This window comes from Pseudochaenichthys georgianus, chromosome 6, assembly GCF_902827115.2.
Source record: "Pseudochaenichthys georgianus chromosome 6, fPseGeo1.2, whole genome shotgun sequence".
NCBI lineage: Eukaryota > Metazoa > Chordata > Actinopteri > Perciformes > Channichthyidae > Pseudochaenichthys > Pseudochaenichthys georgianus.
In genome coordinates this window covers 31,999,457-32,008,714 of record NC_047508.1, presented here as the reverse complement: position 1 = coordinate 32,008,714, position 9,258 = coordinate 31,999,457, and the positions used below count along the sequence as shown (strand labels likewise).

Below are 9,258 nucleotides of genomic sequence, written 5' to 3'. Positions count from 1 at the left end.
TCTTGGAGGAATCTTATAAATTAGAGCAGAATTCAATTATATGATCATAATAGACAAGATGGACGCTTTTGTTTCTCAGGCAAGTTGTAAAAATACACAATATAAACCCAATCTTTAATGTTTTTTTATGTTTCATGCAATGGTCAATTTGAGGGTTTGCAGGTACGTTTTCATGCCCCATTTTACTTTAATTGTACTATTGGCTTGCATGGCTGATTTCCCAAAATATCCCAAACACATGGCCATTTTTATTATGTTGTTGTTAAGTTATCATAAATTACCTCTTTAAATAGCCTACTTTGACTCGATGTCATCTAAATGAAACAATACTTTTTAACCTGACTTTATCCAATGTTCAGATTGTTATATAAATGTATGCAAATGAGCACAGTTAAATTAGATTGTTTTGATGTAAATTCAGTGGGAAAGTTTCATGGCGATATGATATCTATTAGTTTAGTTACTATTCTACCTTTTTCATGTCAGTGGTTGAGTGTAGTGCTTAACAAATCGCTAAAGGCCTGAAACTGTGCCATGGGTCAAGAATACTCTCAGGCTGACTAAGCCCTGACCTCTATGGCACCAGGGACTTTAAGTAGACCTTTAATCCTATTACTATTTGAACTAATGAAGGGTAGTGGCAACCTCACGTCTTCAACACACTGTGTAACTTTGTTGCCTTATCATACTTTACTAGTATATTGTCTCTTAAATTGCTCATACTAGTCTAATAGTTTATAGTATGAACACAAGTCTATAGAGCATTGCTCACCTGCAATATAAATCCAACAATGATTGTAGGGACATAGGTGGATTAGGGGATCAGGTTCCATTCCTATTGCTGTGGTCTAAGTTTTACAGTCAATAACATGTTTAAGCTCCAAAATAACATAGTTACACTATAGTTAGTGTGTTAGACTTTAACTTTAACCTCCATGTAGCCTCAATTTAGTATTTGTAAGCATGGATGCTTTTCAATGTCCAAATGCTTTTATCAGATTGTTGTCTTAAACTAATAGTTTTTTTTCCCTTGATACATTATCTCATAGGGATTTGGATAATACCATATAAGGTATAGAATCTGTTTGAGGACAGTTATGATGTGAAGTTAAAAAAAGGTCACAGAAGTTAACTCCAACAATTGAAAAAGGGGTGCAAAGCTAATTGTCATGCATGCATTTATTGTATATATAAAAAAACATCTGTTAAGTTACAAATATTGAGTTGTCTTTAATAACTGAAAAAATGTTTTCCAATATCTTATTTTGTTCTCACCAGCAATTGACATCAATCAATCAATGTTTATTTATATAAACGGGGGTCCTTAGACATTTTAAAAATACTTAATTATCATATTCAGCTAATGTTTGGATTAATATCCACACCCGGAAGCCATATACAAATTATAAACGAAGTGACATTGAAGTTAGGCTGATAGTTACGGAGCCCCCTAGGGCAGGGGTTCCCAACCTTTATTGTGCCAAGGACCGGCAGATACATTAAACATTTTTTGTCAATTTTAACTGATTTTAATATTTACTCACCAGCAGGTAGCAACAGAGGCTAATTGTATGTAACAACCTGAACAAATACTAGAACAATATGCATCCAAAACATATTAACAACGTTTAAAAAAGAACCGGTGTCGTTTTTTCGGAATAACGGAAAACCAAAAAAACGACGTTATTCAGTTTTTAAATCAAAATGGGAAAACAGATAAATCAACGTTTTGGTTTTGTTTGTATGATTTACGGATAATCCAGTGATGGGAAAACGAGGAGAAGGTGCATTATGAAGGAGGTGTATGTGACACTGGCATTTGTTTTCAGAAGATATTATGATTGTGACGTTCGTTCCGGTACACGTCCGACAGCATTTAGCACTACATCGAGATTAAGATTAAACCAATTTATTTTGGGAACACCCGCATATAGGCTACCTATGGAGTTAGCCAGATGTGTGTAAATTACTGTTCATGGTCATTTGAAAACAAATGCCGGTGTCGGACAGACACAAACACAGAGCTGAGCAGAGCACACACACACACATCATGCGCCTTGGTGACTGGACATCTCCTTTATAAAACTAATAAAAGGGGGAGTAATCGGGCAGTTCGATGTGTGTAGAGATGTGTGTGGTTAACACGTAGCAGCCTGCAGTCACTCGCTGTTCTGATGAAGGTAAACACAGCGAAGGCGGTGCGTAAAAAGGCACAGCTCTCGGCGCGCTGGTGCTGCACTTCTCAGAAGCGGAGTTACACGTCCCGCTGCCTCCTGATGCTGCCTGCAGCCATTTCATGAAGTGAAGGAGGTTTTCCTTCTATAAAACAGCTGCGTGCAGCAGATACCGTGAGAGTCCCGGACATGAATTCATAGATCAAGGCAGACTGGTTTACTCTCCTGTTTTGCCAATCCGGTGCTTAAACAAAGGCAAGGCAAGTTTATTTATATAGCACTTTTCAACACAAGGCAATTCAAAGTCCATCTTCATCCATCTTCTCCCGCTTATCTGTGGTTGGGTCGCGGGGGTAGCAGTTCCAGCAAAGAGCCCCAAACTTTCTTTTCCCTGGCGACATCAACCAGCTCTGACTGGGGGATCCCAAGGCGCTCCCAGGCCAGCGAAGAGATATAATCCCTCCACCTGGTCCTAGGTCTACCCCTTGGTCTCTTCCCAGCTGGATGTGCCTGGAACACCTCCCTAGGGAGGCGCCCAGGTGGCATCCTAACTAGGTGCCCGAACCACCTCAACTGGCTCCTTTCGACGTGAAGGAGGAGCGGCTCAACTCCGAGTCCCTCCCTGATGACCGAACTTCTCACCTTATCCCTAAGGGAGACACCAGCCACCCTGCGGAGAAAACCCATCTCGGCCGCTTGTATCCGCGATCTTGTTCTTTCGGTCATGACCCATCCTTCATGACCATAGGTGAGGGTAGGAACGAAAATGGCCCGGTAGACAGAGAGCTTTGCCTTCTGGCTCAGCTCCCTTTTCGTCACAACGGTGCGGTAAAGCGACTGCAGTACCGCTCCTGCTGCTCCGATTCTCCGGCCCATCTCACGCTCCATTGTTCCCTCACTCGAGAACAAGACCCCGAGATACTTGAACTCCTTCACTTGGGGTAAGGACTCATTCCCTACTTGGAGTGGACAGTCCATCGGTTTCCTGCTGAGAACTATGGCCTCAGATTTGGAGGTGCTGATCCTCATCCCAGCCGCTTCACACTCGGTTGCGAACCGATCCAGTGAGTGCTGAAGGTCGCAGACCGATGAAGCCATTAGAACCACATCATCTGCAAAAAGCAGTGGTGCAATCCTTAGTCCACCGAACTGCAGACCCCCTCCCCCACGACTACACCTCGAAATCCGATCCATGTATATTACAAACAGGATTGGTGACAAAGCACAGCCCTGGCGGAGGCCAACCCTCACCGGAAATGGGTCCGACTTACTGCCGAGGACCCGGACACAGCTCTCGCTTTGGGAGTACAGAGATTGGATGGCCCTGAGTAGAGACCCCCTCACCCCATACTCCCGCAGCACCTCCCACATAACTCCCTGGGAACTCGGTCATACGCCTTCTCCAAGTCTACAAAACACATGTAGACCGGATAAGTGTACTCCCAGGCCCCCTCCAGGATCCTTGCGAGAGTACAAAGCTGATCCGTCGTTCCACGACCAGGACGGAATCCGCATTGTTCCTCCTCAATCTGAGGTTCGACAATCGGCCTGACCCTCCTTTCGAGTACCTTAGAGTAAACTTTCCCGGGGAGGCTGAGTAGTGTGATGCCTCTGTAATTGGCACACACCCTCTGATCCCCCTTTTTAAAAAGGGGAACCACCACCCCGGTCTGCCACTCCTTCGGTACTGTTTCCGACTTCCACGCAACGTTGATGAGACGTGTCAACCATGACAGTCCCACAACACCCAGAGCCTTCAGCATTTCCGGGCGGATCTCATCCACCCCCGGGGCTTTGCCACTGTGGAGTTGTTTGACGACCTCAGTGACCTCCCCCCGGGAGATTGGTGTTGATCCCCCGTCATACTCCAGCTCTGCCTCTAACATAGAGGGCGGAGTTGTCGGGTTCAGGAGTTCCTCAAAGTGTTCCTTCCAACGCCCTAACACTCCATCAGTTGAGGTCAACAACGTCCCATCCTTACTGTACACAGCTTGGATGGTTCCCTGCTTCCCCCTCCTGAGGTGTCGGACAATTTTCCAGAACAACTTTGGTGGCGCCCGAAAGTCCTTCTCCATGTCTTCTCCGAACTTCTCCCACACCCGCTGCTTTGCCTCGGCCACGGATGAGGCTGCTGCCCTCGGGAGTCCCCCGGGATAACAAATCCCTGAAGGCCTCCTTCTTCAGTCGGACGGCTTCCCTGACCACCGGTGTCCACCAGGAGGTTCGAGGGTTACCGCCCCTGGAGGCACCTAGGACCTTGAGACCACAGCTCCCCGCCGCGGCTTCGGCAATAGAGGCTTTGAACACCGACCACTCTGGTTCAATGTCCCCAACCTCCACAGGAATGCCCGAAAAGCTCCGCCGGAGGTGTGAGTTGAAGGCCTCCTGAACTTGGGCCTCCTCCAGACGTTCCCAGTTCACCCAAAACTACATGTTTGGGCTTACCAGGTCTATCCAGAGGCTTCCCCCGCCACTCGACCCAACTCACCACCAGATGGTGATCAGTTGACTCTCTTTACCCGAGTGTCCAAAATATACGGCCTCAGGTCCGATGATACGATAACGAAATCGATCGTGGACCTTCTGCCTAGGGTGCTCTGGTACCACGTACACTTATGAGCATCCTTATGTTCGAACATGGTGTTTGTTATGGCCAATCCATGACTAGCACAGAAGTCCAGTAACAAACCACCACTCCGGTTCAGATCAGGGGGGCCGTTCCTCCCAATCACGCCCCTCCAAGTGTCTCCATCATTGCCCGCAATTCAAAGTGCTTTACAAAAAAATGAAAGACATTAAGAAAATGGCATTTAAAAAATCAGTCATTAAAAAGAAAAGCTAATAAAATAAACATATAGCTCTACACCCCTGGCCGACATGTCCTTAAAATGAAGTCCGAATTTGAAATATATCTCAAATAATGTATGCACTGCCATTTTCCCACATAAACATAACAGTCTGCAATTAAACGGTTGTCTCCTGTGCGCTCCTCTTCCTACTTGGCGCACCGGTAACTTTCTCGTGCACACAAGAGGCTGAGACCAGGCTGAGCCGCTGAATCCCTCGGAACATCATAAAAGCCATTTTCAACGGTTTTCTGGTGAAAGATTAACTATGGCTACTGGAGGAAATAATATGACTGGTAGGCTATAGGTGCGAACATTAAACACTTTTTGAAAAAAATATTATGATAAAATATTTTTATATATTTAGAATTCTGCAAATATTACAATAAACTCACAGCTATTTCGCGGCCCGGCAGTAACACCTCCGCGGCCCGGTACCTGTCCGCGGACCCCTGCCCTAGGGGACATGGAGAAGAAAAAAATATATATTTGAAAAAAAATAAAATGTTTTGCGAGATCTCATATCGCAAAACCCCTTTGCGAAATTCGAATCTGTCAATAACTCATAAACTCAGAGGAACGTGCATGTCCCCTCGCTCCGAGTGTTTTCTTGAGGTGTCTTCACTTATGTGAGACCCTTTTATATATACAGTCTATGTGCCTATTGCCAAGCACTGATGTTATATCTTTATATTTAAGGCCAAGCTCAAAGTAAAATCGATGAACCACTCCATTGTTGTGGTTTCTGTGTTGCCGTAGGCCGAACTGACCAGGCTGACTAAATGAAAAGTATTGCGAGATCTCGCAAAGGGGTTTTGTACGGAAGAGGATTAGGGCCACATGAACAAAAAACATTTATTTTTTTGGGAGATTAAAGTCAGAATTCTGAGATTAAAGTCAGAATTCTGAAATTAAAGTCAGAATTCTGACTTTTTTCCCAGAACTAATTTTTAAAAAAAAAAAAAAAATCCTCCCAAAAAAAATATTCATGTGGCCCTAATCCTCTTCCGTAGTTTTGCGATATCTCGCAAAACTTTTTTTTTTTTTTTGTTCAAATTATTATTTATTTTTCTTCTCCATGTCCCCCAGGGGGCTCCGTAGATAGTTGCACTTTATGTCAGTTATATTTTAAAAAGGCTTTATGATTATTTTTTCATACCACAACACTTGGTGATAACATTTATTGAGTCCGAAAACATATTTAATAAATGGGGTAGTAAAAGGTAGCACTCCAAATGCATTTTTAATCACTGCCGAACACTATCAAATGTATTTGTTTTATGAGAGACCATCATGATGTGCAATAAATCAGACCTGCAAACAATGACTGATCGCACTTGAATATTTGCTACAGCACACATTCAATCTTCATTCTAGGGTTTGTAAAATACTGCTCGTAGATTGGGGTTATGATCCTCACGTTGATAGACTTTTATTCATTTAAAATGTTTAAATAAAAAAAATTCTAATGTTTGGTTGATTTTGACAAACAAACAAACATTTTATTTTTGCATCATTCAGGTTTAATTTTTCTCCCAACAATAATAATTCTCCATAGTAACCTTACAATTCCAATGCAGCTGAAAGCTACAAGTAAAACAACTGCCAACAAAGCAGCCATAACATCAATAGAGTTGTAAACAAACCAGGACATTTTGTACGAGTGTGTTTGCAGATGACGGGCTCCTTTATGCCTGATGACGTATTCTATCCAAAACACTGCCAGGTCGAGTGGTTTCACGGGCTGATCTCTATGCAGCCTTGACAGCCTCTGCATGTTCTCCCTGTAAGAGGGATCGTAAATAGTTGTCTTTAGAGCATCTGCAAAGTTGTGTCTGTCAAGCTCGGCGATATCCATAATCACAGCTCCCCCCTTTGCTCTGAGTCGGTTGAGGTTATCAGGCTGATCAAAGCTTAAGGGAAGTCCAACTACAGATACTCCATGGTAAATCGCCTCCTGAACGCTGTTAGTGCCTCCGTGGGTCACAAAGACTCTAGTTTTGGGATGTCCTAAAAGGTCATTCTGTGGCATCCAGTCGACCATTAATGTGTTGTTACCGAGATTAGCAGGCCTTTGTCCCATATACCGCCATATAACCTTTTGAGGCAGCTGGGCAAAGGCCGCAGCAATCTCCTCAGCGACATCTTGAGGAAGATTCGAGAGCAAAGTTCCTAAGGTCATCATAATGACCCCATGTTCTCCAGAGCTCTGGACAAAGTCCTCCAGGTCTACAGGGAGCGGTTTTGGGGGCTTGCACTGAAATCCAGCCATGTATACTACATTTGGCATTGTTGGACGTGGAAAATTAAAGACAAAATCATTCCTCATAAGCCATATGTCTGCATCCAGGAAAAATGTTGAGTAATCCACATCAGGGCCAAAATACTTCTCAACTAATGGTTTGTAATGAGGTTCTGTGATTTGTGACATGGTGTACATTCCAATAATATAACTTAGCATATTCTTAATTCTTTGAGGGAAGCTCATCTTATCTATTAGCTCTGTTGCAGTGAAAGGAACGTAAGACAGAGGTGAAGGGGCAATAAGGAGATGTGCTTCTCCTTGAATGGTCCATCTGACGTTAAAAACAAGAGGAAGTTGAAACCAACGCCCAAGCATTGTTCCTCCACCGATGCCGGGGTCTGTCAAAACCAAATCAAATTTGGTGTCCTTGAAGGACTGCATCAAGTTTTTATCCCCAAACATCTTATCAGCCATTTCACTCGACCCCTTATGAAGCTGAGAAAACTGATCCGCTGACTGCCGCTGCATCCTAATACGATTCCAGGTTTTATACCATGAAGATGCATGCCTACCCTGAAACCGCATTTCAAGGTGTCGAACAAAAAAGGCTTCAAAGTGTTTTTGATTAAATCCACCAGTGCTGGGAACAGTGACACTAGTGTAGAGAGGAGAGTTTTCAGTGATGTACCAGCTATCGGACGCCCGAACCACAGTGACCTCGTGGCCTTTGGCATGCAGTTCCTCTACGAGTACTTTCATGTTTACCCAATGGCTTCCATCCAATGGGAACACCAGGATTTTACCCCCAGATGCACTGGATAGTTGAATGAACAGTAGAGCAAAAGTGAACAGAGACGAGTGAGGCAACATCCTACTGACGCGACGTCCCACTGAAACCTATAAAAGGGCACAAAAACCAGTCAATAGATATCTATACATCAATATAACATATTTTGTGTTGACATTCATACTAATATGAAAAGCAGAAGCAGACAATAAGTAAATTACTAAAGTACTTCAGTAGCCTAAATTACTCAAGTACTATGGAACTTAAGTACAATTTCAAGGTCTGAAATTTGACTTTACACTTATTCTCTGTTACATTTTAGAGGGAAATGTTTTCACTCTCAATTGTCTCAATTAAATACCAGTTTGAGGCATTAACACACAATATTTTAAAACACAAGTTGAAAGCATGGTTGATAGCAGTAACTGTTTACCAGCAACTGTTTATCAGGTTCCATTCCTATTGCTGTGATCTAAGTTTTACAGTCAATAACATGTTTAAGCTCCAAAATAACATAGTTACACTATAGTTAGTGTGTTAGACTTTAACTTTAACCTCAATTTAGTATTTGTAAGCATGGATGCTTTTCAATGTCCAAATGCTTTTATCAGATGTTTGTCTTAAACTAATAGTTTTTTTTCCCTTGATACATTATCTTATAGGGAAATGTTTTCACTCCCAATTGTCTCAATTAAATACCAGTTTGAGGCATTAATACAAAATATTTTAAAACACAAGTTGATAGCAGTAACTGTTTACCAGCATGACCTTCTGTTAAACTTTACACATGCAGTACATTACTAGGACATGCACAGACCACATTTCCACGAAGCACACATGCCATGGCTGTTTTTACTGCATAAAAGAGATTTATTTTAACACTTACCGAAATCAACAGCAACAGTAAAGACAATCCAACTTCAAAATGTCAGTTCAACAGTATTAGTTGTTCAATAAGATGGTGATGGTAAGATTGGTGAGACTGCACGTCCAGTCTTTCAAAGTTATGACTGACTGGCATGTAGTCACATGCATAGAGTCGTGCAAGAACACAAATTCAACATGTATCTGCTGTGCCATCTAGTGTCAAGTCATTGTATTTAACTTCAAATACTCATATTGTTTTTACCTGAACAGAGCAGACAATTTTTTCACAGATGCTGCCCCCATGTTCTTAAACAAAAAATGTGCTAGAAAGCATTCTGC

General features: G+C 42.7%; 1 pseudogene; it reads right to left on the bottom strand.

Annotated features, from left to right (window-relative positions):
* Positions 1–6,216: 6,216 nt before the first annotated feature.
* LOC117447606 (UDP-glucuronosyltransferase 2C1 pseudogene) lies at positions 6,217–9,066 on the bottom strand (annotated as a pseudogene).
* Positions 9,067–9,258: the final 192 nt, after the last annotated feature.